General features: G+C 41.8%; 1 protein-coding gene and 1 long non-coding RNA gene across 7 annotated transcripts in view; one reads left to right on the top strand and one right to left on the bottom strand.

Moving 5' to 3' along the window:
- The window catches only part of EHMT1 (euchromatic histone lysine methyltransferase 1), an 85760-nt gene that overhangs the window by 49093 nt on the left and 9851 nt on the right, over positions 1-26816 (bottom strand). Inside the window, exons 1-2 of one of the 5 annotated variants that reach the window (XM_088146964.1) lie at positions 23922-24007; positions 990-1096 (exon numbers count right to left, since the gene is read on the bottom strand). The exons of 1 other annotated variant lie outside the window; for it this stretch is intronic. The gene's annotated coding sequence lies outside the window, so the exon portion shown is untranslated. Of the gene's footprint in view, positions 1-989; positions 1097-12044; positions 12086-23921; positions 24058-26816 lie in introns of those variants that run through there. 3 more of the 5 variants (XM_088146962.1, XM_088146963.1, XM_088146966.1) reach the window with 3 other exon arrangements.
- On the top strand, positions 8217-22560 carry LOC148214876 (uncharacterized). 2 transcript variants are annotated; one of them, XR_015797288.1, is made up of 3 exons: positions 8217-8287; positions 12916-12967; positions 16515-16787. It is a non-coding gene; the product is annotated as an uncharacterized LOC148214876 (long non-coding RNA). The 2 variants fall into 2 exon arrangements; XR_015797287.1 differs by lacking the exons at positions 8217-8287; positions 16515-16787 and adding exons at positions 12646-12800; positions 22448-22560.

Raw genomic sequence — 26816 nt, forward strand, 5'->3', positions numbered from 1 at the left:
CTACAAAGTCCCACACAAAACCACAGTTAACTGGAAACCTGAGAACGGCTGGACGCATCTTCCTATCCCTTGCAACATCCCCTTTCCTGTAGGGCCTTCCTCCACCTTCATCGAGAATCCTTCTGCCTTCCAGGGCCAATGCCAAAAGTCCCCGCCACGCTTTAATCGCTACACAGCTTCAGGATTCCCCTTGCCAAAGCGACTGCTCACTTACTGCCCAAGACAGCCAAAACAAGTATGATGTGGAGAAGCCAAGAAGACTAGTGAGGCAAGCCCTTCATAAAACACAGACACCCAAATGTTGCAACAGCTGGCAATGTCAACAGAATGCCATTCTTTATGCCTTATGTGTCCAAAAGTACCACCTCCCCAACCGGTTGGCAACTGTTTGAGAGAAAAGGTATTCTGGAACATATTGGAGAACGTGACTACAAAGTCCTCATTCTGCTCCACCCAGAGGGTAGCTGAAATCATCTTGTGCACTATTAAATAAAGGAGGCAGAAAGGGACAGAAAGTTGATACAAGATTGTTGTGGATCATTTCACTACCACACCACAACCTGTTGTTCCCAGGTACTTGTTCAAATTTTGCAACCATTTGAAGCAATAGGTCTTCCTCCTCCTGATGAGACTTCCTTCCTCCCACCTCTGATCTCCAATATTTGCCATCCATCTCCCACCAAAAGAAAAAAAGGGGGGAGGGGGAATCAAGGCATAATAAGAACGGCTTCCAAGAGAGATAAAAGTTTTAACTGCCAAAAAAAAAAAAAAATCCTTAAAACTTCCAAGCACAAACGAGTCAGAACACTTCCTTGCTTAGCTTGAGACCGAGAAAAATATTGCATTATTCAGAATTTCCTGTCTAGTCACCCTGAGAAGGGAGGAGGGGGGGAGGCAGCCACGTTGGGAAGGGGGCAATCAAGAGCTTAAAACATTTCCCTAAGCATACTTACCTGAAAGTAAGTCTTAGTGAAATAAATGGGACTTACTTCAATGTAAACATGCTTAGGCAAACTAGCATCTCACACTGCACAGGGTTTTCCCCCTCGAAAGCAGGAAGCTGTCCATTTTGAACACTTCTGGTCCCCTAGAAGATCTACAAGAGCAACGAGAAGAAAACATGGTGAGATGGTTCCAATTAAAGGCAGACTGTTCAGACCCACGGCTGGCTTGAGAGTGTGCGCATATGTGCTTCTCTTCACTTCCCAAAAATTACCTTAACAAATAAAAGTCCTTTCCCCTATGCATGCACACACACACTCCAAATAATCACAACCAGTTTTCTTCCTTTCCCCTGTCCCAGGCCAAACCCAGCTTTTGGAAGGAAGATGGAGGAACCCCACGCAACCCAGCCCCATCTGCCCGTCCAACTCAAGAGCAAGGAGGTAGATAGCCCGTGGATTAAAAGGCCTGAGGAAGCGAGAGGAGAGAAAAGAGAGCAAGAAGAAGGGACAGGCAGAGAGAGGAGAGAGAAACCAGAAGGTGGAACTTCTACCAAGGGCTCTTCACAACTCAACGGGCCAAAGATCCCCCCCAAGGGCGGCAAGGCTGTGCAATCACTTAGACAAAGCCTCCAAGGCTTCATTCCTGCTCTGTCATGGTGGGGGGGAGGGGGGGACCGCCTGGCCTTTCCTTTCCATCCCAAAAATTGCTCTGAATTAGATCATCTCTTTCAAACCACCTCCCCCTACCGGCCGATTCTGAGCATGCTCAGCTCGCCGGGGCTCCTGCCATTTCATAACTGCATTGTTTACAGGCACACCGACCTGCCATCTTTTTTTGACAGGAAAATAGAAGCTGGTGTTTACAACCTGGGGGGTGGGGCGGGGAGGAGAGCCTTTACATTTAGTCTCCTCGCCCCCCTGCCCCCCCCCCCGTCCCCAGGCCACCTACCCCCCCTTGCAACGTCCGGACCGGTCTAGAAATGTTTCAAGGGGTGGGGGGAGGCAATGCAAAACAAAAGAAAGGAAATGAGGAATGCCTGGGAGATCCGTGCTCCAAAAATCCAACTCTAGTAGGAAACAGGAGCTAAGGAATCTCCCTTTCAAACGTGCAGATGCCCTGTCCCTTTTGGCACCACTGCAAATATTGAATTCCTCTGATGCCCACCACTGGAGCTGGAGAGGGGGGAGAATGAGAAAAAGGACCAGGCAGGTGCAATTTTCTCCTCAAAAATGGAGTTGCTGAAGCCCAGTGTGTAGGCTTCCACCCCAACTTCTTTCTTTATTCTGCAATGAGCAAGAGAGAGGCCATCTCCAAACCTGGTAGAAGGGCACCCCAAGAATATTCTGCATATCCTGACCCCCCATCTCTTCAGTCAAATCCTTTTCTTCCCACCAGTCGCTCCAGGCGAAACTGGCGGACTCCTCCAGCAGAGGATGAAACTCTCTCTTACAATCAGCCTATCTGTTATTTCCTTTTGTTTGTCTGTTTAGGAGAACCAGAGAATTGTTTGCAATAAGAAAAAAAAACTCATAATTTCCAGAGCATAAACAGGAGACATATTACCTTTTTTCCTCCAATCCCGCTAGCTTATATTTTGCAATTCACTCAAAGTTTTGGCACATGGAATTTCTCGTCCTTTTAATGAGTGTTTCAGGGCAACACATCAAGGACAACTCAATCTATGGGTGTGCAACTCACAGATGTCAGAAGAACACATCTATCTGTGGCGGTGGGTGGAGGGGAGAAAGGGGGACAATTGAGAAGAAACAGACTCACATATTCTTAGCACAGTGCAATAGAAAGATCCAGGTGACTCTAAAATGAGAAGGTAGCTTCAAATCTTAATGCACAGCATCTCTGAAGAATCCAGGATCAGCTTGCTTCTGGAAGTGCTTACTAGTTTGATTCCAGTATCCATAAAAACAGAAGCAGAAGAAGTTCTCCTTGAGAAGCCATGCATTAAAAATGGGAAGGATTCTAGCATGTAACGAAAGCCCATGGCCACATAGCTGCTCCTTGCCATCTTCAGGTAGAATTGGCCACAATTCTGATTTCAAACTTTTGGGAACCTCCTTCTATTCACCATGTATACCCATTTCATGTCACTAAGCCATAAGGAGTTGAGTTAGCATATTGTTTGAACTCAGGCACCCTGTTGTAAACCACGGCTTAAAACACCAAACGATGTGCAGTCGTAGCCAGGTGGAACTTACCCATGGTTAAATCATGGCGTTGTACAATGCATGAAGGCAGACAGTGCATATAATATGGAGTTAGGAGTCCGAAAGATCAAATTCCACAGAAGACAGTTTCCTGTTTTCGAACTAAGTTCAACCATTTATTCAGCCATCAGGACTATATTCTTGCTTTGTTTTTCCCCTCCAAAGGCCAAGGACAATAACTCAGTGTCAATATGCAGATGTTTCAATCCCTGACATCTCCGGGTGAAACTTCAAAAGCTTTCCTATCTGATACAAGGACAATCAATCCTGCAGGTCCAAGTAATGATGTCTAGTTCACCCTCCTACTTTGCTGGTTAACAGACTGTCAGTATCCCCAGGCTCAACACAAACTGATCAGAAGTCCTCCCAGGAATATTGATCTCAAAACAAACCCAAATTCTACTTTAGCTTCTCTGGTTTGGTTGTTATTTTGAGTGCTCAGCCAGAAATTCCAGAAGTTGTATCAGCACTGGAATTCCAGCAGCATCTTGGCCTCAGGAGGTCAGATGGTAAAGACTTGGCTAAAAGGAAAATACAGAGACAACGTTTCCTGCTATGGTCGTAATTGATTACAGAAGAAACCTGGGGATTCTTATGCCCTTTTAGACAATCCTGAAAGTATTAGTGAACATTTAGGAAGCCCATCTGGGACAGACCTCACTGGACAGCCTAATTCTGAGAACTGCTGGTGTACCCAAGTCTTGCAGAAACTGGTCTGTTTGCTTGGAAAAAGAGGTATCTGTCTTAAACTGGAGTCTTTACACATCTAGGGCAGAACTGTATTCTTTGAAGAATAAAACCTTCACAAGATCTCATCATCGGCTCACCTGACCTTTCAACGTAGAGATGCCAAGCACCAGAAGTGAGACTTATTGTACCAGAGCAAGGAGCACCTCCATATCTTGGCAAAAAGTAGCCATAAATCACTGGAAACAGCTACAAGCTAAAGGAGTAAAACGCAAAACCTTCAGAAGAAAAAAACGGAAGGAAGGCAACTGAAGATATTTTGGGGCTCAAGGTGGAAGTTCACTTGATCTGCTGCTTGTCAGGCCAGCCTCAGACACAAAGTAACTGCCACAGTATGAAAATGGAAATGAGCCATCGAAACATTTCTTTTTTTCAGTTGGAAATTGCAAAAAAAACCCTATACACGGTTGACATCTTGAGGCCAAAGGAGCACAAGGGTGCTTTAATTAAGATGAACAGCCTCCATCATATTTTCACGGATTCCAATATTTGAAGCTTCCAATAACTTTTTCCACTGAAGTAAACAGGAATTCCTTCTCTCTTCCCTCTCTGCCCCCACCCGATCCTGGGAGATTTCACTAAAGCTGGTGGTTGCGAAAGGAATATTGCCTCATTGCTCCAACAACATCTTTCAGCACTCCTACCTACAATTAAAAAATACATCAATCTTTAAATTATTCCTAGTCACATGTGACTAGCTAAATATCCATTTTCCTTCATTTTGCGTGTATGTGTTTGGGGAGGGACGAGGAGAGAAGGGTGCAGAATGATTCTGAATAGTGCTCCCATCGTATTAACAAACTGCATTAAGAGCCACATTCTTACAAGAATGTGCTCCTTCAGTTTTATTGATTGCAAAAGCGATGTGCAAAGTTGCAAACCCTGTTTTCTATCATCATGGTTGGCTGGAAAGGAACAGTTTCATCCTGAACCTAGTCCGAATTATCAAATGTTCAGCAAGGTAAGAGAATCTTGCAGGATTTACAAGCCAGAATTGCATCAAGAATAAGTTATCAGGTGCCTTTCAGATGTTTTGGAGTTCATGTCCCATCAGCAGCCAAGGTTGATAGAGAACTTTCTTCTCTATATATACATACACACATACATACATATACATTACTCCTCTATATGAATTCCGTATTTTTGAATTTTATGGGACCTTATGCTTGATTTAAAACAAGGCTACAATGTTTGTCACAATCACTAGATCAACTATTCAAAATTGAAATTTCTCATATGGTTTCCTTTTTTTTTTTTTTTTTTAGTCAACACTTTCATGTCGAATAAACAGGTCACTACCCTAGAGAGGGCAACTTTCATTCAAAATTGATGCCTTCTGGATAAGCACCAAATCTGCATTTTTTAAAATTGCTGCACGCCACCTTAAGCATTGGAATAAACACAATGGTGTGGTATAAACTCAATAATAAATAAAATAAATTCACACCAAGCCAACCTTGCACTACGCCAACATCCATAACTGATTCTCTCTCTCTCTCTCTCTCTCATTTTTTTTACTCCAAGCAAGATTTTTAGAAGCATTCCTAACCAAACAACTGAAAATCACATCTAGAGGCCCTGTCTCTCATCTCAGGTAGCTAAAATGTTCCACCTTCTCAGGATCATGTGCTTTATAATTTATTGCAAGCAGAAAAACATTTGAAGTACAATGTTCAACAAAAAAACCCAACTCTCTTCAGCTATTACGTAACTTTCTGGATAATCTCCTCATCCACAGTCCTCTTCCCCCCAAATATATAGGAAATTAGGTAGGTGAGGCTGAGATGTCCAACGGGTGAAGAATTCTGCACTTTGGATGTATAAATTATGTTCTACTGAACAAGAAAAAGATCTCAGAGAAAAGAACTGGGAAGCTCCAGCAATTCCTAACTTGACTCCTTCCTTCCTCCAAAGAAGCAGAAGCAACTTCTAGCATTCGCCATCTGCATTCCTACCTCGCCCTTCCTATGCCCTTTGTGTAGGGCAGCACTAACAGAACAGAGACAAAAGCAACATAACTAACAGCTTTCCAGAAGATTTTTCTCTCTGGTGCCTGGTAACCTTCTCCTGATGCAACAGCAGGCTGGAATGAACTAGCTTGCAAAGGACAAGGTGGGCAGATGTTGCAAACAACTATACCCGTGCCTGGAGAAAATGGCTCCTTTTGAAGGGAGATGCACAGAGTTCTTGATCTCAGATCCTCATAAACAGTCATTCATTTCTGCTCATGTGATTAAAAACACACACACAACTCCTTCTACAAGTGAGCATGCTCAGTGGAAACCATTTTCACTACTCAGGCTGAAGCCATTTCAAAGAAAACTTGCAGACTTCCCTGGCTTTGTTCTGACAACCCAGAGGGACCGTTAACCGTGACATGTAAAAATTAAGATAGCTGAAGTTCTGATGCTGCTCCAAGCTTCAGAAGATTCACTTGCCTGTTGAGAAGGCAACAGCATTTTGGAAGAGGCATGGATTTAAAATCTGTGGTCCACTGGCACAGGCAGAATACAGAATATTAAAAACTGATTGTATCATCTACCTTTTATTGGAAGAATGCAGTTTCTTCTCCATCGCTTGTCTTCCTCTAGAACAAAGTCCAGAACAGAGATGCACACAGTTGCCACAACTGATCTATTTCAACCAACCAGACTAGAAGGAACTTCAACACAAATAGATTACGAAATGACAAACTGCCTGCATTTCAATATAGCAAATGCTGACATCACTAAAATCTTCTCTTAATGGATGAAGCATCCTTTTTATAACAGGTAGAAACCTAAGCCCCTAACAGAACAATTCTCTTTAGGTTGAAACTGAAAGAGCTGGACCAATTTGAAAGAAACAGGGAGAAAGATAGAAAGATAGACAGATAATTTCCAGAAGCCAATTTTTGCTGTGCTTCTCCTAAAATAATGTGACCAGGTCAAGATCACAAGCAACTTCTGGAATGATACGGAAAAAGGCACACATTTTACAAAACGTGAAAACAGAAATATGCAGACACTAAACTTCCACCTGAAAGCCCCACTTTTAATTCCACTTTCCTTCATATTTGTTTTAAGCTTGTTTTAAGTTCCCATCAGCGCTTCTGAAGCCAAGCATCAAACCCTGTAAGAATAAATCTGGATATTCTGAAAACTCAACATGCCCATGGAAAAGAAGAACAAGAGTGCATCAGCAAAAAGATCTCTTATTTTTTCTCCCCAAGCACTTAATCATTCCCTGGTGAACTACTAAAAGGCAAATTAAAAGGAATAGAAAGGAAAAAAAATGAGGGGAAAAAAACCCCTAAGGCTTCAGTTTCAAGAAAATATCACAGTCGCTTTGCTAAATTTCGGATAAAACAACTTCGAGTTACACTTAATTGACAGAGGGATTTTTCCAGCCTCCCTATCAGCCCCTAGAAATTGCAAAAGTCTTTTGTTTAAGCGGCCAACAGCCAAGCAATCATAAGCTGTTTCAAAAGGAACCTAGGAAATTAGGAGTGTGATACCCCACCGATTCCCAAAGGAAGCATCTCAAATCCTCACAAATGAAACGACTGCAAAAGGTTAAGCAAACGAGATTGTAGACCAGGTGGTGCTTCTGGCCTAGCAAAAACCAACCTTGCTTGGGAAAAAAGTCTCCCTTGCTCTTCTAAACCAAGGAAGGAAATCAGTTTATGCTTTAAATTCACACAGGAACTTTATGATGAGGAGTTCAGTGAGCGTGTGGGGAGACAGCTCCCCGCACAGCCCCGTCTTAAACATGCTTTCTCCAAACCAAAGTTCCTTAATTTCAAAGCTCCACTCTACAGTTTAAAGACTACACTGCCCGTAGCGTTCAGGGCTGATAGGAGCTAGGATGGAAAGCACAATCGAGCACTTGAAATTTAATTTACAAAGTTAGAACAGAGGACATTTGTTTCAAAGGAGCTCTGGAAATATGAGTCAAATCAACCAGCCTCTGATCCTTCCATTCTGCAATCACTCCCTAAAAGCCAAAGTTTGGGGGTACGTTGTTGAGGGGAGGGAAGATCTTGCTCAATGCATCGCAGGAGTCAGGTGTGATCCTTGGGAACGCTGTTATGCCTCAATTCTCAAGTTGAACTGCCATCTCTGCACGAGAGTGCTTTCACATCTGTTGCCTGGCAGACAGGACAAAGGCTGTTTGTAGCAGAAAAGCTTGCTTCCTTCCTGGTTGTGAGCAACAGGCCAAACTACAGAATTTCCCGATCTTTATCCCTCCGCGTGTTGAGGAAATAATAGGGACGTCATAGGCTCAAAACCTGTATCTTAAAGCAGAACCACCAGGAAGTGAGAGCGATCACTGAACTATGAGAGAAAGAGACTGACATGTGAAGAGAGAAAACAGTTGAATGCGTTTTCACCGTAAGTAACTCAGCAGCAGCAGGATCCATTTTTGCTCTTTTCTAATTAACCCCCTCCCTAAAGAACAGAATGACACTCAGACATAACATCTAACTGTGGTTTGAAGGAGCCTCCCTCATGCAAACCCTCACTTTCACTCTCTTCCTCTAGAGAGACCCTACACAGAACACCAGAAACTTTCGCTTCCAAAGTTTGCAGTTACTACATCCCATACAACACAAACTGTGATCAGCCTTAACTATGGGCAGGAACAGCTTTGTAGTGCTCTCCAGGCCTTGTCTGAGACTAATGGAATTGCACAGAAGACCTCCCCTGCACTCAAGAGTCTTGACGTGCCCAACCCGCCGTTTTTGGATCACAAGTCACATCCAATCGGGTAGTGAAGAACAACAGAAGTTATAAGTCAACATAGTAGACAGATGTAAAGGGAAAACACTCAAGCTCAGAGTAGGCAAGGCTACATCACAGGTCAATGAAGCAATGCATGGACCCTGCATGGATCAGTAAAATATATTCATTTACTTTATCTCCGCCATGAAGCTTTCTTCAAAATGATTTCCAACCTCACGCCCACCCAATGTATTTAATTTCATGTATGTTTTCAAACTCAGCCATCAACAAATATGGAAAGAGCAGAGATTCACTGCTAGTCTCTTCTCCTTTTTTTTTTTTTTTTTTTTTGGGCAAGAGACAAAAAAGGGGGGGCTACCTTTCTGGATTTTGGCAAGGGAAGTTTTCTCTTTCTAGGAACAAAATTACAGCTTCTTTTTAGAATGCATTCTCCAAGAGGCCAGGCTGTCATTAAAACCCTTTTGTATGCCTAATTCTCTGTAAATGGCATTTGAAACTCTTAGGGTGGTTTTAAAATCTTTTTTCCCATTCCTAGGAAGAACAAAACCTTCTTTTACCCAAAAAGAGGAAGAGGGCTTGGACTTCCATAAGGGTTTTGCTTAATTACATATAACAGAGCTAATTTGAATTGCTTTGAGTATAAAAGGAGAATTGTACGTCCTACCATGATTCTCATATCCCCAACCATATCAGCTACCCCCCTTTTGTGAAGACAGTGAGCTCTCAAAGGAAAAACAGTCTGAAGCTTTTCAGGTTAAAAGTAGACGAATAACACTTATCACTGCTCCACTCCAAGACTCAACATTTATAGGTGAGATCAAAATTTAGCGAGATTTGCACCTACTTTTCCCCCCCAGTCTTTCAAGAAATGTAAATACTCAAAGGCAAAGAAAGAGAATATGGGCTTAATCAAAGACAGAGTGAAATATGTTCACATCCCATTCATTTCAACACTCTTCTGTAATATTTAAGAAGGTGCTAGTTCCTGCTTTAAAAATAAATGTCCAAGCTTATCTCTCTCCCATTGTACAGGATTCTTGAAAACAACGTCCTGCCATTTAAGAGGCAAAATGCAGGTTGAGCATCAACAAAAACCAGCCCAACACACACAACTGCATTTCCAATTTGCCAGCTCCTCAATTTTCAACAAACCACAGCTCGACTCTCCATGAATGCAAGTCTGACTGCTTAAATATGTCATTCCTTCTCAGCACCATCAAGTTCAACGGCTTCATTTCAGTGGCAGCGGCGACTGTATAAATAAATCTTTTGCCTGGGAAGAGGAGAAATTTGTCTGAATCATGCATATGCTTTTACATTCAAGAACGTGCTTCAGGTAGGCTGGTTGAAATCAGTCTTGCTGCTCAGCCACTGGGGTTTTATGCCTCTCTTCCCTAGCAAAAGTAGAAACAATTGGAGATGTTGTACAACGAGATAAAGATATGGCCATGTTAGTGGTGAACTTCACTCTGCCACTGAAGACAGACAAAATGGCTGCCACCATGCAGCTTTCTCTCTGCACCTCCAGTCGTTCTGCTTCTCCTTCTCCAGCGTCTCTCTGGCTCACCTTCCCATCTCGGCTCTTCATTTTGCAATATTTGCACTCTGGGAGCAAAGGATCCAGCTGGTTTTGCTCAAAACGCTTTTATTCCCAACTGCCTCCATGATCATCAGCTGACACTTGGGTTTTAAAGGCAGATCTCACCCAGAGACACTTCCCACAGAAGAACCAGCAGATTAAGGGGCAGAAGCAGATGCTTCCAGATCTCTATAATGAGACTCTTCTAATACCCAAGGAGGGGACGGCACTGTCCCACCTAAGAGAAATGGAGCTACTAAGGTGGTGAAGAAGGGGCAGTAGGTTAGCCAATCTGCCTTAATTTTTTTTTCAGTGAAGAACAAAACATATGGATAAAATTTAAGCCCCAAACCTCTCACGTTCTATCTTCCTGAAGGCGACCATAACTGAAACTTGGGAGGCAGAATCTATTTTGAAGACAAGGGAGTGAAAACTATCAAGCACACCATTTGTTTCTTCTCCAGACATATCTCATTTCATGCAGGCACTCCCAACTCCCATTAAACTCACTGATCTAAAATGATTACCAGTTTCACTCCATGGCCAGACACTTCATTCCTCAGGATCTGCAGCCTTGTGTGCGAACTCACACGGAAATGTTGACACTCCACAGCCTGGGCTAACAGGGTTTTAAGGAGCTCGAATTGCCAAATACCCCCCCCCCACACACACACACACATAGTTCCTACATTTCTTCACATTGACAAAAGCAGCAAAAGTTAGCTGAGTGAAGTTCACACACACACACGCACCCCTGTCAGTTGCTCTATTTCAGAAATGGTGCGTTTCTGGACCATGAGAAGTGCCATCACCTTGCCAGAAACAGACGATTATCTGCAAGATTTACTTCAAGACAAAAGGAGATCTCGCTTGGTTGGATGCCTGTCCATGGACAGACACTTTCTTCCTATGGAGTCCTCAAATTTTGATCCATATTTGCATCTCTGGTTTATTTGATCTCTCCACACGCAACATTGCCAACAAACATAGAGCGCGCAACAAAACCAACGTAACTCCAGCCAGGGAAATTTTAGGTGCGCAAATGCTTGGATTCCCCAGAAGAGACCTGTTTGTGAAAAAGTAGGATCGCTCCAATTTCTGCCCATCTGAAACACCAAACCAGCATCAATCCAAGAACCGCCCTGCAAAAATGGGCATTTCCTTTACGCTACTTCTAGCCTCACGCTTCCGTCCCAACCCAAAACCTCCTTACATCAAGCCTACGAACGTCAAGGTGCCGTTTTCTTTCCCGCTGGCCTCTCCATCACGACAAACGCCATGCGTCAACTCAAGACAAAACCTAGACATTTTACTGCCCCCCATCCTTGCATTTCTGGAACAGATTTATTTTTCCCACTTTGCATGGTCCGATGTCCTCAGGCAGGCAAACAAAAAAGATATCACATAAATAAACCGAAAGGGGGGGGGGAATGTTACACGGGCCGCACATTGCATTCCTATTCACAGCCAGCAGATTGGGTGTGAAACTGAGATTAAGTTCTTGCAAGATGGGGCACCAGCCAATGTGAGGAGAGAAGTACGATGCAGAGCAAAGCCCAAGCAGCAAAGCTCCCTCTTTGTTCATGAATCCCCGTGCCAAAATTCTGGGCACGGCCTGACGGAGACAGGTTTACAGGTCAGCGAATGTCTTTCCTTCCAAGTCCTAGACACACACACAGGAAGCTTGCTGAAGCCATCTCATGTCAGATGTTCTCTTTGCTCCTTGCAAGCACCGACTCCAGCATCTGCAGAAACCTTCAGCCCCCGGGGCAGGACCCTTCCTGAAACCCTCAACCCACAAAGAATGGAACGGCCAGATCACCCTACCTCTGGTTCTGTCTGGAGGAAAACCACAGATCTCCGTCCAGGCCTCTAACTCCTTCATTCACAATTCCATCTCCCTCTATGGGTGCAGTTTGCTAACTGGAGCATGCTCACTACAGACTGATCTTCAGCCATTTCAGAGCTTTAATGAAACGTAAGCACGAGGAAGTGTCATTAGCTAAAAGAACAGGATTCCCAGGGATTCAGCCCACCTCTCCCCCTTGCATCCGAGCCCATCCAGGAGAAGCGTCCTGCGCAGGGCAGAGCCCACCTTTTGCTCGGCGAGAAAAGAAAGCAGAAGTTTGCGCAAGGGCTGGCCTAAAATGGGAAAAGAAAAAAAAAGGAAAGGAAAGGAAAGGAAAGGAAAGGAAAGGAAAGGAAAGGAAAGGAAAGGAAAGGAAAGGAAAGGAAAGGAAAGGAAAGGAAAGGAAAGGAAAGGAAAGGAAAGGAAAGGAAAGGAAAGGAAAGGAAAGGAAAGGAAAGGAAAGGGCCACTAAAGTTGGGTTGGGATAGACAGAGCCTCAGAAGCGTCCCCACCCCAGGCCTTTTCCAAGATTCACATTTTCCTCGGGTGGCATTAACCGAACGGGCCGATGGTATTTAAAGAGCCAGATGCCATGGGTTTCCCTGTGTCACGGGGGATCTAAACATGGAATCATTCACACTGCCTGGGAAAATAAACAAAACATTGCAACTCAATGGAAGATTCTGCAGAGCAGAGGCAGAAGCACGAAGCAGGAAATTATCTATATCATACATGTACGTCAGACACACACAAACACCGTATTTATGTTTCATTTGGCTGGCAAATCCCACCACCAGTGGAGGGGTTCTCTAAGGCATTCATTCTTCGTTTTCAATTCGTTTTCTCCAGGTTTCTGAGACGACTGGCAGCCAACTCAAGGAATTTCCATGAGGAAAAGAAGGTGAGCGTACTTCCAAAACTATTCCTTGCAATAAAATGGTGGTCGGTTTTCCAGGTCTAGTTTATTTCGATTCAACAGGAACAAAAGCAAAGCTTCAGATCTCTGTTTTGGAATTTCCTCGGGCTTTACAAAGTTCTCCAGGCATTCAAATTTATCCAGAAAACAGTGTTTTCTCCCCCTAGATCCTGTTTCCATATATTTAGTCCCATGATAGCCCCTTTTATGAGGCATCAGCACATTTTAATTTGGAAAACCCACCATCCACATATAATTCAAAGGAATCTTGAATAAGCAGTCTCCATGAGAATATATCTATAGTCAAACAATGTTAAAACGTGAATCCCTCCCTTATTAAAACTGTGCTGTTTCCAAATGAAAACAGCATTTTCTTCCATACCATTTTATTTCAGTTTCCTCACCTACAATTGTTTAAAATATGTCCAACCATGAAGAACTGATTTCCATTTCCTTTACAACTTTTCTAGGCTAAACCAGGATGTGTTTTTCTGAAAGTCGGCTCACCTCCTCCCAATCTTAGTTAAAGTGCCTAATAAGTTAAGAAAACTTTTATGGGAAAGACAAACTTCTTTATCTAAGTTAGGATTATAAAATCAGGATGGAAGTTTTCAATTTTCCTGACTTTCAGCTTTATCACAGGTCATACATTTTGACTTTTATTTCTCTATGGAATCAAAATGATCAAATCCGAGAAAATATTTTGGGCACAGCTAGAGAGTTATTACATCCATCCTGCCATATCGTGGTGGGGATTTCAGTTACAATTCCAACATTAGAAGTTGCAAAGCATATTAGAAAGACGTTAGGAGGGAAATATCACTGTGATCCTTACAGACAGGGTAAACTTTGAATAATCCCAGTTTGAAAATAGGAGGCAAGTGGGGGGGGGGGATTTATGGACTAATAAAGGTATTAATACTTTAGTTAGCAGATTGCCAATCAAGATTTTAAACCATTTAAGTTATTGCAGAAGGCACTTGACTTGTCTAAACCTCCTGAATGTCAGTACAGGCAAACAGAGAACTTTTAATTTCACAAATTAATAGAGATTCTAGAACTGCTGAATTATCATCAAATCTTGAAATATGTTTTGAATGGCTCCAAATCTACAATACTTTATAGATAGTTAAGTATTGTTAAAGTGGGCATCCATTCTTGGCAAAAACTCTGGAATAAAAAGTTGAAATAGCGCGTTTTAACAAATCAATAGTTAAGAGTCTTAAGAAATATTAAAAACGTTTCTCACGATGAAACACATTCAATAAAATGTTTTTTTTTTCCTGTTTACTGGACACCTCGAAGGATGTTTTAAAAGGGCTGATTGCCAACTTCATTGTACTGGAAGTATAAAAAGATAAAGAGGACACTTACGCATATGCCAGGAGTTTTTCTCACTACTGCTCTTTGTGGTTTAATATCAATAAGTTATTAATATGGTTTTGGGAACAGTAATATCATTTAAAGATGGGGACGTGATTTTGGGTTATAGAGCAAAGATTTGGAATTCAACAATATGTAAAGAACTCTGGACTTACCAGTCAGGGGAACGTAGCAAAAAATATTATTCTTTTAGAAGAAAAAGACAGTGCCACACCAGATCTACAATCTTGGTGACATATAACCCCTCTTTGCTTACAAACTGCCTCTTTATTGACATAAAGAAAAGAGTGAGCAATGCTTTTCCTTATGGCCAAGGGTTAACTCTGTGTTTAAAAACTGAGAGTTTGTTAATATGTTATTTTGCCTCTTTTTTCCTTGAAAAAAAGAAACTTTCAACTTTCCTTGAAAGTCCAGTAAACAGGGAAAAAAAAATATTTTATTGAATGTTTTCCAATCTTCCCATTTTTCTCCCCCTCTTCTCTTGATGCATGCTAAAGCGATAAAAATATATTTTTAAAAAAGATGGGAGACCGTATGAAGTCGCAGGCGGCTCAGTTCAGCAGAACATGCATTTAATCACACATCTGCAACCCGTAATGTTGGAAGAGTGTGTGGTTGCACCCTTTTATATCCGCAGAAGAGGTTTAGCCAGCCTAGTGACAAACCTAAGGACTTCAGACACAATCACTGGGTGTGAGACACCATGTTTTCTGGAATATTTCTATAACTAGAATACAAGACTGGGCATGAACCAACTGCTGGGCAACAGAAATGGTGTGCTAGCCAGTAATTTCCACAAAGCTCCACAGTCCTTTAAACAAAGATCATTCCTTCTGTATATTTCCTCCCCCCCCCCCCATTTCGAATCCCAACAGTTACGCTATTCAGACCATCAATGAGGATGGCACAGCTATTTATTGGATTTGCATCCATCTCAAATGTTTCCATCTTGTCTCCTTGGAAACCAAATTATTTTTTATTAAAAAAAAATCACATAAGTAGGATGTCAAAAGTAAATGCTATGTAATGAATGGTGATGATGATGAGGATCCAATATAAAGTTATTCGTCAACTATATAAATAAAAGAAGCCACACAAAAGTTGGAGGCTGCCGTTTTCAAAATGCATGCCCAAAGCAAAAATAATTTACTTTGGTTGTCTTTACAGAGGGTCACACTTCTGTGCCTCATGTAGGTTGGAAATGTTGCTATTTCAGCAAATCAGCAAATTCAGTCAGGACCATATAAAGGCATCACAGGTCACACATTAACATGCTTCTTTGAGAACCATTTGCTAAAACTACAGGTGAAAAATGAACTGCCAAAGGCTATCTCAAAAGCAAAAGTGGCTTTCTTTCTTCAGGAAAGGTCATTCATTGGGGTATGACCTCTCTCTGGAGGAACTCAACAGAAGCTGAAAACAATACATTCTCCTGGTGACAAAGAAAATCTGTGATAGCATAGCCACGGCTGAGGATTCTGGAAGCTGAAGTCCACACATCTGGAAGTCACCCCATTGGGAAGATCTGGTCTAGAGGCTACTGGACTACAACTCTCAAAATCGCTTGTGACTGGCCCTGTTGGCTATCACTGTTGGAGCTGTAGTCCCAAATCAAGACCCCGACTTCTGGTTCAAACATCCACCTCACAGAACACATTTAAAGAGGATGTTCGATGGCGTGGTAGTGCTAAATAAGGGATTCAAGCAGCAGAAGTGCTTCTGATCAGTGTCTGCGTTCATTCAGGGGTCTCCAATGGCATACTAGCTGATTCAGCGATCAAGAATCTGCAGAAAATTATTCCTCCTGGAACCGTCCAAATGCTCATCTAATCTACCATCTAATTTCCAACAATGACCAACCAGATGTTTTCAGGGAGCCTATCCCCAGAGTTCCACCCCAACAGCTGTTCAATGGCACCTAAGTATGAAGGTTCCATTTATACATCATGTGGGAGACAATGAATACACTTCTCCCTAGAACATAATTCAGGGCACAAGGGCACCTAGTTCAGCATTCAGCATGCCCTCAATCATTAACAAGCACCAATCTCAATGCAGATCCTTGGAGAACTCACTTCCTACATTCTTCCAGCATGAGAACTATTCATTTATTCTAAAACTGTGCTTCCTTTCCTTTCACCAATTACAGATCTATAACATTATCCATCCTATCCGAAGATCATTACATTTACTCAGAATATCCTGGTGACTCAATGTGCTTCAAAGTTTGTCAAATGTTCAGCTATGCAGTGTCCACCACATCTTTCCCATGAAAATGTTGACATTTTCACAGAACTCTACATTTACAAGAAGAGACTTGTTTTCCCGAAGCCATGTTGATTCTTCCTCAGCAATATTTGTCCTCCTGTATACTTCAGTTTTTTGATTATTAAATACGTTTCTATCAATTCTGAAATTAACTCTCCTGGATCTCAAATAAATACTTCTTTCTTTCTTCTTCTTCTTTTTTTTTTTTTTTGCAGGGGTTGTTTTTCAGCACAGAGGCTGGTCTAAGAGACAAGTTTCATATTTTAATTAGGACATTAACAATTGCAGACTTGAGCAAAAACCCACTGCTGCTTTTCTTCAGCAGCTATGCAGCTTTAAAAGCAAAGGGGAAGTAATTTACAAGGGAATTAATATTCCACAAGCATAGAATCACCTTCATGCAAACAGTATAAACATGGTTCATTTGAAATCTCTATTGTTTTTTATCCATTTGCTCTGTTGCGTTTGAGTAGGACACACATTTTTTTACTAAAAGAAGCTATTTTCCCAACAAATGAAGAAATTATTCTTTAAATAAGAATACACCTTAGCCAAAGAGATGCCATGAAACAAAGAGAAGACGTGGCATATTCAAAGATGGAACATCTCATGCAATAATAACCTAGAAATACAGATCATGCCTAATAGCAATAACTACTTCAGGCCATAAAAATGTAGTTAGATTCCATCTTTTTTTCAGTAAAATATGACACTCTGCAAAATAATAATAGAAGTCTCAAAAGGCCTAGGGTACTCTAAAGAGTTTAAAATTGTGAAATTGTTTTCAATCTATCGAATGAGATCCTATTTTGGTTGGACCAAACAGACTCATGAAGAACAGAATAGAGCAGTTTTGGATCTGCTGGTAGGTGGGCACTTCTAACACCTAATTGTTTAACACTCAACTCAACTGGAACTCTCTTCTTTTCCCCAAATAATTGTGAAGAATTATTGGGATAATCAGAAATAGTTATTTGTACAGAAGGATCATAAGCTCAGTTCCATGTTAATACTCAAAACAAATTCCAAAGTTCCTAAGTCTTCCATTCTAAATACCTCAGCTCTAGCATTAGGTTTTGAATCAGCAATCTCAGGATCTGAGTGAGAAAGAAAAGAAGATCCACATTCACTTTAGAGAATCTAGCCACCACTTTCTTTCTGGATAGCCAAGACAGTCTCCTTGCAATCTATGAACGTGACTAAGGAGCTCTGGTCAAGTACTGCTGCTTGCAACCTGGAGTTCCATATAAAATCCAGAAATGGTTCACATTTTTATTCAAGTTGAAGATTATGTAATGTTTCTGCAGAACACACTGGAACTAAGCGAAATGCACAGTGCTAGACCAGCATCACAGTAGCCCTTCCACTCACCCTTCACGCATGCTTTTCAGTAGAAGACTGCATAGTGACATGTGCTGTTCCCCTATGACCTTCCTGTTAACAAGACAAGGCTAAAAACGGGAACAGCTTGCTCCTCTTGCTAGCCTGTGAACAGGGACCCTCCTGAAACAACTTAGAGACATGTGCTAAAGACAACCGCGCAACAGACCTCTGTACCAAAGAGTCGGCTTTTCTCCATAAAAATAGGGAGACTCCCACGTGTGCGCCCAAAGCCGAGAACTCAACCAGTCCCATAATGAAATGTGAATGAAAAGTGAGAAAAGCGTTGACACCCCTTTGGATGCTGGTAGAAAGTCAGCAAGAATATTTACCAGAAGTTGGTAAACCCAGAGCTCTTTTTATGGACAGAAGGCTCTGAAAAGCTGGTTAAAACTAAAGAGCTGTTTGTTGGAAGCAAACCTTGGGTACTCTTTTCCCAACACTCAAGTGAATTAAAGACTTGTGACATTCTTCTTAAAAAGCACCTCGTGTCATCATGTAATTACACCCATCCTATTCCAAATTAGAAAAAGTTCCAAGTTTCGGTAATGTTAATCCTGAGCATCTCTAACTCATAACAAGGGAAGGGTGTGTATTCAAAATCATATGTTCTTCCTCTGTTCACCGCTGCCTCCATTACCTTCTTCTAACCGTCCCTTCCTCCATCTTACGACTGTGGGTCACTGGGGGAGATGGATATGCTTCCCACAAAACCAATTCCATAGCATTTATCTGAATGTATAATTCACACGAACTATTAAGAAATACAGCTTTAAATAAATGTAGGAAGTAGTTGAAGGACTGGTCTGGGAAGGTCCCAGATTCAAATCCACATTTAATCAACAGCTCAGACATTACACTAAACCACCATGTCATTAGTTTGGTGCTGGCTTAGTATATTGAGAAAACCAGCCCCTTTGGTCTGTAAGACATTATTTATGGGTTAGCATGTGTGAGCTCAGCCAACTATGGCTTATTTAAATAGTCCATCTTATTATCTATGATGAAAAAAATCAGAGGGGATTATGTACAACCCCATAAGCTTCTGGATGAAAGCTACCATCTGGCTGCAATCAATCAATCAAGCTGCTCTCTGCTTGGCCTTTCTAATGATCCAATTGGTCCCACTTCTTCTCCTCTGATTGGACTGAATCACACAAAAGAACAAGAGATGGCATGTTCCCCAGCAAAACAAACCACAAGGAACAATGACTTAGCTTTGGAAGACAATGGCTCTTAACTATTTTGAAGTCAACCATGTGCATCAGAGGATCCTTTTACATCATCAAATCATCCAGGAAGACAAAATCCACCTCCAGTCCTCTAAGTACAAATTGTTGTGTTACAAACTGCCTTGACTCCCAAAAGATGACCTGGGAGTTACTGTGGTGATTTCAGAAACTAGGATTCCTTTTCTCTGAGATGCAGAAAGCATACCTTTCTGATAAATACAGAATAAAGAGCTCAACATGTTTTGTCTTTTCCCCCAGGTACCTTCAGATACAAACTCTCTTGATTCAATTAGGAGAAAGATTTAAGAAGAGGAAGAAAAACTTCAGTGTCTTTGGTGCAGTGCTGGAGATTCCAAGCTTCCTATGCATTTCACAAAGTTCATACCCATCCACCCCAAAAAACCCACCTCAATTTCAAGCACCCAAAGAGTAGGGATGCTATTTGCAAGGAGAGGGGGGAATGGTTCTGCTCTTTGAAGGTGAGAAAAAATTCTGGCCCAATCTAGATCTAGGCCATGATCTCAACAGCCATGTAAAACCAACTCCCCTCTCCATGCTACAGTTTTCCAGGAGGGGAGATGGTAGAAAGACTAAAATAAATACTCAACAGACACGTGCCAAATATGCAGGTGATTCATACTATATGATGCTGGGCACTAGCACACTGGACTAAAACAAGATTAGATACAGATATGGAAGATATTCATCCAAGACAATAAAACCCAGACCATATGAGCTGTTCAAATGCCGTTCCAGTAATGCTTCTTGCATTATTCAGTTTAAACCCTACCAAAATAAAGCTAATCTAAGAAGCTAGGCAACTCTGCTCCCCAAGCATCCAAGGCTGGCATCATTATTTGCGGGGGGGGGGGGAGGACACAGATTTAAAAATCTTTGATCTTCCTCTGTAAAATGATTCAATCATCTGACTCCATTTCCTCTGAAGCACAGAAGAGAAAGGTAGATATGCGTACGTATCAATCAGGTTCTTCTCTTTCAGGGTGCGTAATGTTACACCACACTACAGTTTGGTGCAGTGATTGAAGGTGCTGGATTAGAAGCTGGGAGACCCTGAGTGTTACTCTTGCTTTAGATACCAAAGCCAGCTGGATGACTCTGGGCCAGCCCTTCTCTCTTAGTGTAAGAACCAGTGTGGTGTAGTGGTGAAGATGGTGGACTAAGAGCAGGGAGGTTCCAGTCCCCCACTCAGCAACAGAAGCTCCTAAGTGACGGCCGGCCAGTCACTTTCTATCAATCCCAAGAAGAAGGTACTGGCAAATCAAAAATGTTTCCAAGAAAACTGGATGGTCTTGTTCTTGCAGTCAGTAGGAGCCAGGGTTGACTCAATTATCGTAACAACCACGTTTTGCTAAGGGCAAAAGCAGTAAGGAATGCTAAATCTCAAAAAGGCTTGAGGTAAGGAAAAGGAAAACAGAGCTAAATCTAGTTAACATCAACACCGTTCACTATACTTCCCCCTGCCTTTCTGTTCTTGCTTCTATCACATCTATACACAGCTTCATACATTTTGTTTTTTAAGCTTCTGACTCACTCTTTCTGAGGGTCTCATGAACTCCACCCAACCATAATTGTATTGTTCTTCCCCTACCTCTCAACCCATTCACTTTTCCTTCATATATCTGGTTCGTGATTCCCTCTGGGATCCCAATTCCCACTTCTAACCTACATTTATTCCACAACCATACATTCTTGACCCTTCTTGTTTTACCCACACATTTCCAACAGTTTTGTATTTCTCCTGACCCACCCAACTCCCATTTCCAAAAACACACTCTTATACACCATCATTTTTGCTTCTCACAATGAACAATATACTACCCCTTGCCCATCTCCCAACATTCGCTCATCAAGATTTCTCCATTCATTTTCCCATCTTTAGTAAACATTCTACTGGGCATACAAATTCATCTACTTCCTCTCGTTTTTCATGAGAGATGTGAACTTCAGCCCACTTGTCCATCTAATCCAATATTTCTGCTCTGGTTAGTAGCTATTCCAAGCAGAGATAACCTCTCCCAACATCATCACTTATAACCTGGCTCTTTCTGCTGGACTTGCTGTTAACTGAACACAGAACGTTTCTGCATACAAATAACATCCTTTTTTCATCAACCACAGTTCCTCCCAATCTTGTTTCCAGTTGCAGAATCTTGTGATCTGGATTTTATAAGTTTAGGATTTAGAACTGGTTCTAGCCTCATAGTACAAAATATCTTGCTTTAGGCAAAGAGTTGGATCACATTTATTCCTACGGTATGTCATATACTAGATGTTCATTCATCCCGTTCTTATAAGAATAGATTTTAATAGGGCTATGTAGTGCTTTGGTTTGAAAGGGGAAAGGTTCTTTGGAACACCAGAGTTCATAAATGCAACACCAGCTTGGTAATACTCATTAAAGCGGCTATGTCTCTTCATGGTATCAAGCAGCTGCCTACTGCAGCGCAGTCCTGGAAAAAGATTAATTTGGTTGTAGACCAAGTGCTACATTTGTACTCTTGCATGCTGTGAAGTATTCTTTTCCCTGTATGGGGTCACTCTACTTTGTTGCTGGGACTTCTGTGTGTGATACCCAAACAGAGCAGAACTCAAGGAGCTTTACGAAAATAAAAAGCCGCAGCCACATTCTTCCAGGGCTAACACTTCGATCTATTAATATGCAAGACCACCCCAGGTACATTTCTGAAATTGCTTTTGATTTGATTTGGATGTCGTAGGGGGAAAAAAAATTGAGAAGAATCCTTCCAATGGCTCAGAAAGAGATAACGATTGTGCCTACAAAGCTAGAACAGCCTCCATTTTAAATCAGCTGTGAACTTCCAGATGGGCTGCTAAGTTGTTCTACGGCAAATCTCCCCTACACTGAGGGTCTGGAACACAAGTTTGTTCTCTTCAGTCAACATATACATACGTGGCTGATGGATATGATTTTTTAGACCAAGTCTATCTGGAAAGGCCCAATTAAGAGAAGGGTGCTCTCTAACCAGTCACACTTAACACTTGTCGGACCCAAGAGTCAAGGGATATTGCTCTTTATAAATGCAACTAGAAATTAAGAGCAAAGCAGGCACTCTTACATCTAAAACAAAAACTGGACACAGGTGGAACACTTCTAGAAATGGTGGGAAGAGTGTGAGAATATGCCACACCTAAAATGACCTTTATTTTTAATCCATTCTAGGTGCAGCTGAAACATGCTGTCTACAACTTGGAAGCACACCAAAATGGACTGTTATTTGTATTCCTAAAAATGTAAAAATATACATGCCTTAGTAACTGTTCGGTGTTTGACAGTTCAAGGAATAAGGAGGGCATTGTAGTAAGAAAAATCATGTTTATTATTTACCTAAGAAGCAATATCCCTTCTGTAATCAAATTAGAAATATGTATTATGTTTTTAAGGCAACTTGAAATAATTATCTGATTCAAATCAGGCCTCCACAGAACCCCCCTTTTCCCACTTTGCGTGCCATCAAAGCAGAAATTCTTTAATTAACTACAGTTTCCATTTTCATCCAGACCAGCAAACTGTGATTATCAGCATCAAGAGTGAATCAGGAAACCAACATGAAACCAAGATGCATTCATTGTTTTAAAAGCAGCTTGCTGGCCCACCCATAACACTGGTTATATCAATAGGTATTGTCTGACTAAAACAGCTATACTTTTTAAATTAGTAACCGTACAAAATATGATTCTATATGCTGAATTATACATCACACATTTTGCATTTGAGTTGGAAAATCAACACTGCATAGACGAGATTAAGCATTGCACATATTTTAATTTTCTCCCCAGTTTCCTTTTTTGGAGAAGAAACCAATTTCGACTCATGGCTTAAAAATTACTAGAATGCTACAGCTCCAAAATATATCTGATAATCTCTCCTACTGATAACCTTACATGGTGAACAGAAGCCATTTTTGAAAAACCTTTAAAGCATTTTACTCATGACTGCTTAAAAGAGAACTGAAACTGACACAGAGGACCTTTTCTTCTAACTTTCCACAAACTTCCCATTTTCCAGGAAATAACTGGGAAAAAAGGATTCAGTTAAAAAAAGAAAGCTGATTTTCTGTTTTCCTGCAATCCCTTTGGTTCATCTCCTACCCCACCCAATCTTCACATCCCTAATCCTCCCATTCTGGAGGGGGGGAAAAAAAACTGAAGACACAGATACCACAAGGACCACCTCCTCTCTTTTTATATTATTTTACCCATCTTCTCCAGGGCCCCCGTAGGTTTCCTGCAATAATTCTTGCATCAAAAAGAAAGGTTGCAACCATTTCATGGAAGGGAAGGGAGAAAGATGGTGGAAGAGAATCAGAAAGCTCTCGCTGCAACCACATATGTGCTCATTCAGAGCTCAGTCAGCACAGCATTTTTAGCATTTCGAACTAAAACATGCAAAGATGGATTGCTTCCTTTGGGGTAAATCCAGGATGCCCTTCCACTCTGGCTCCAGAAGAATAGAAAAAAGGATCGAACAGAGAGAGAGAGAGAGAGAGAGAGAGAGAGAAAGAGAGAGAGAGACTCTGCTCTGCTATTTTGGTTGATCAAGCCATTTCTCCCCAACGTGTCTTCTGGAAAAAGCACTTGGGACAGGAACTGCCGCTGTAAGAAACGTTGTAAAGAAAACTTGGAAGTGATCATACCTCCGAAGCCTATCTGCGCTGGCCTTGGGGATTTTCATGCAAGGCTTCAGAGAGGCCTGGCCTACTCTCTCCACGAGTTTAAGCCCACAGTAGGTGATTAAGAGCATGCTCCGTCAGCTTTCTCATTACGCCTCCAGAGGCCCAGCTGTTGCATTACAAGCCAGAGAAAGAAAAGAGGAAGTAAACTGGAAGGAAGGAGGAGAAGGAGGAGGAGGAGGAAGAGGAGAAGGAGGAGAAGGATGCACCAGGAGGTGTTCCAAAGATAAAACGGCACGCACACCAGAAGGTTGGCTGATCCTCAAGCTCCTGCTGTTTTGCAGCACTCAGCCCTGATTTATTTTTAAAGCAGCAGGATGTTTCCAAACAAAATTAAAAAAAACACACACACACAAAACTCCACGTTGTTTACCAAAACACACAACGGTGCCCTCAAGAGATGCTGAAAAACAGAACGTATCCAAGCCCGGAGACTTGCCATTCCTCAAAAGTGAAGGGAGGAAGACATAATGAAGCCCACCCAATGTGCTTTCATACCAGTTGAGAGCAACTGGGGGAAACATGCGATGGGAAGGACAAGGCTCGGCTACATCTGGAGGACGATTCCCGAGCAAGGGGGGAGAAAATGTAAGCCTTTTTTTTTTTTTAATCTAGACCGTGCATATGCAAGTATGTCCATGTGTGTGTAGAAATTTTAACGCTTCAGTTGGTTTTTGCCGTTTCTATGACAACGTGGATTTATAGTTCTTTGTGAGCAGAAAGAGTAGGTTTAAGATAAGAACGCGAAACACAACAGATTCAAATGCATATTATCATATCACCTCTGTGCCATTTTTCAATTGCCCCGTCCCGTATAAAGAGACGTTCCCACTCGTTTTGCAAATGCCGCCTGCTAAAAATAAAGAGGTCTTTATGTGAAATGGACTGACATCCCACAAGGTTTATTTTTAAAAGCATTGTCCTGAAATAATGGATCCACGCACAATCGACAGAAAAGGGATCATTGTGGGACATTAAATGTTCCTGAAATACAAGGAATTGATAGGACCAACAAGGGATCACCTTTACACAACCCACAGAGATACAGGCTGGATTCAGGTTAAAGCCATTAAAAGAAAAAAACCTCTACCATGGATTTAGAAACATAAAACATCTGCCTATTACTGAACAACAAAGCTGTCTGCTAATATAGACTAACAGCCAGGAAGAACAAGGCAATTTCAAACAGGTTTAACCTGTTTTCCCCCCCCCCCCAGCAATGTTAGGGTTAGGCTAAGTGTTGTAACTGAATCTTACCTTTGCAGTCTACAACCTAAGGAAGTTTGAGAGACTTGCTCACCACCCCTATAGAGGAAGACAGCCAAGTGTTTATTATTTGAGACTGAACATTTCAGATGAACCTGGCAATCTGCAAAGATCTGGAGGCTGGAGAACAACGTGGGAATTGGGCCAGCCGTAGCCCCAATACATCTGAAAGGCCACAGGTTGAGAAAGGCTGGGGTGTAGACCATATCTCCTCGCAGGACTCCAATTCCATCTTCGGCCTGGCTTTTCATCCAGTGACCACACTGCACCCATCTGCAGATTTGTGGCTATGAGGTTTAAGTTAAATGAGGCTGGAAGGAGCTCGCTCTATACAGAAAAGGACTACCCTAGTTGAAGAATGCTCTTCATCTTCTTTTCCAGCCAATATCATTCTGGAAGGGACAACACCCATACAGGATTAACCCATTACGTTAATCCTGAGTTTCCAGTTGTGCCTTTTACCTCTTGAACTCATGAGCTTCCTGGTTAGTGTCTTTACCACATTTCTATCTTCCCTTTCCTCCAAGGATTCTCAACCTCCTCCCATTCGCCAAATCACAACAGCGTTCGCGCCAACAAAGCCAAAATCACACCAGCTATAATACGGCATACCAGAATGGCTCATTTTCTCCACAACCGCAGCTTATTTCTATCTGAGTACATATTTTGGCAGGGAACTTTGCTCCGAGAAAGTCTGTGCCACAACAGCTTTGTTCATCACAAAGCTGATTTTGCAAGCCACTTTAGTTTTTAGGCACCACGTTGGATGCATAAACGGAATGGTCAACCGGGAAAAGGAGCAGTCCCGATATTCACTACAAGCATTATTCCTGTCAAAGACATGAAGGAGGTGGGTTTTTCTAAAAAGAACTTTGGAACATCTTCCTTCTTTCTTTCCCACTCCCTGCTCTGCTCCTTCTAACACAAAAATCCCAAGTAGCAGGCAAAACTTTACTCCAGTAAAAAAATAAACACACCACAAGATCAAAAAAATCAGCTATCAAATGTTCAGCTCCTCACATCTTCATGATTGAGCGCTCTGTATTTTGCTGCACGGTAAAATCTTCAGAGAAGCTAAACAATGGCAAAAACAGAGTTGATCTTCTTTTCTTTTTTTTAAAAGGGAAGCTATAACCTTCCCCATACTATGTTTTAGCCTCCCCCAAAAATGTTTAATGGTGCCACCAGCCTGGTAAGAGAAACAAAGCCGTTTGAGGAACATCTTTGTCAGTACGCTCTGAACTTGGAAAGATGAAGGAAAAAATACAGAAAACTCCCACACACTCGCCTGGCAAACAGCGGATTCATCATAGTGCATAATTACAATCCTTAGAGCCATAATGCAGGAATTTAAGGTTATCAGCTACTGGGTAATGAGCAACTAAAAGAGTTAAGGGACTGCAGAAAAGGCCATGCGCTTTTAAAGGTCCTTATTAGACAAGTAATAACAGCTGTCAGTTTGCCAGTTCTTTCTCTCCGTGGATGTTTTAAACCAACCCTTTGTGTCCTCTTGCCCTGGATCATCAGGGAATGTATTCATTTTGGGGTCATCAAAATAAAATCTGGTATTTGAGATGCACCTTTTATAATCCT

Source organism: Python bivittatus, unplaced genomic scaffold (genome assembly GCF_059951505.1).
Source record: "Python bivittatus isolate LINGU-HERP-01145 unplaced genomic scaffold, Pbiv_v1 ctg000160_np1212, whole genome shotgun sequence".
NCBI classification, from domain to species: Eukaryota; Metazoa; Chordata; class Lepidosauria; order Squamata; family Pythonidae; genus Python; species Python bivittatus.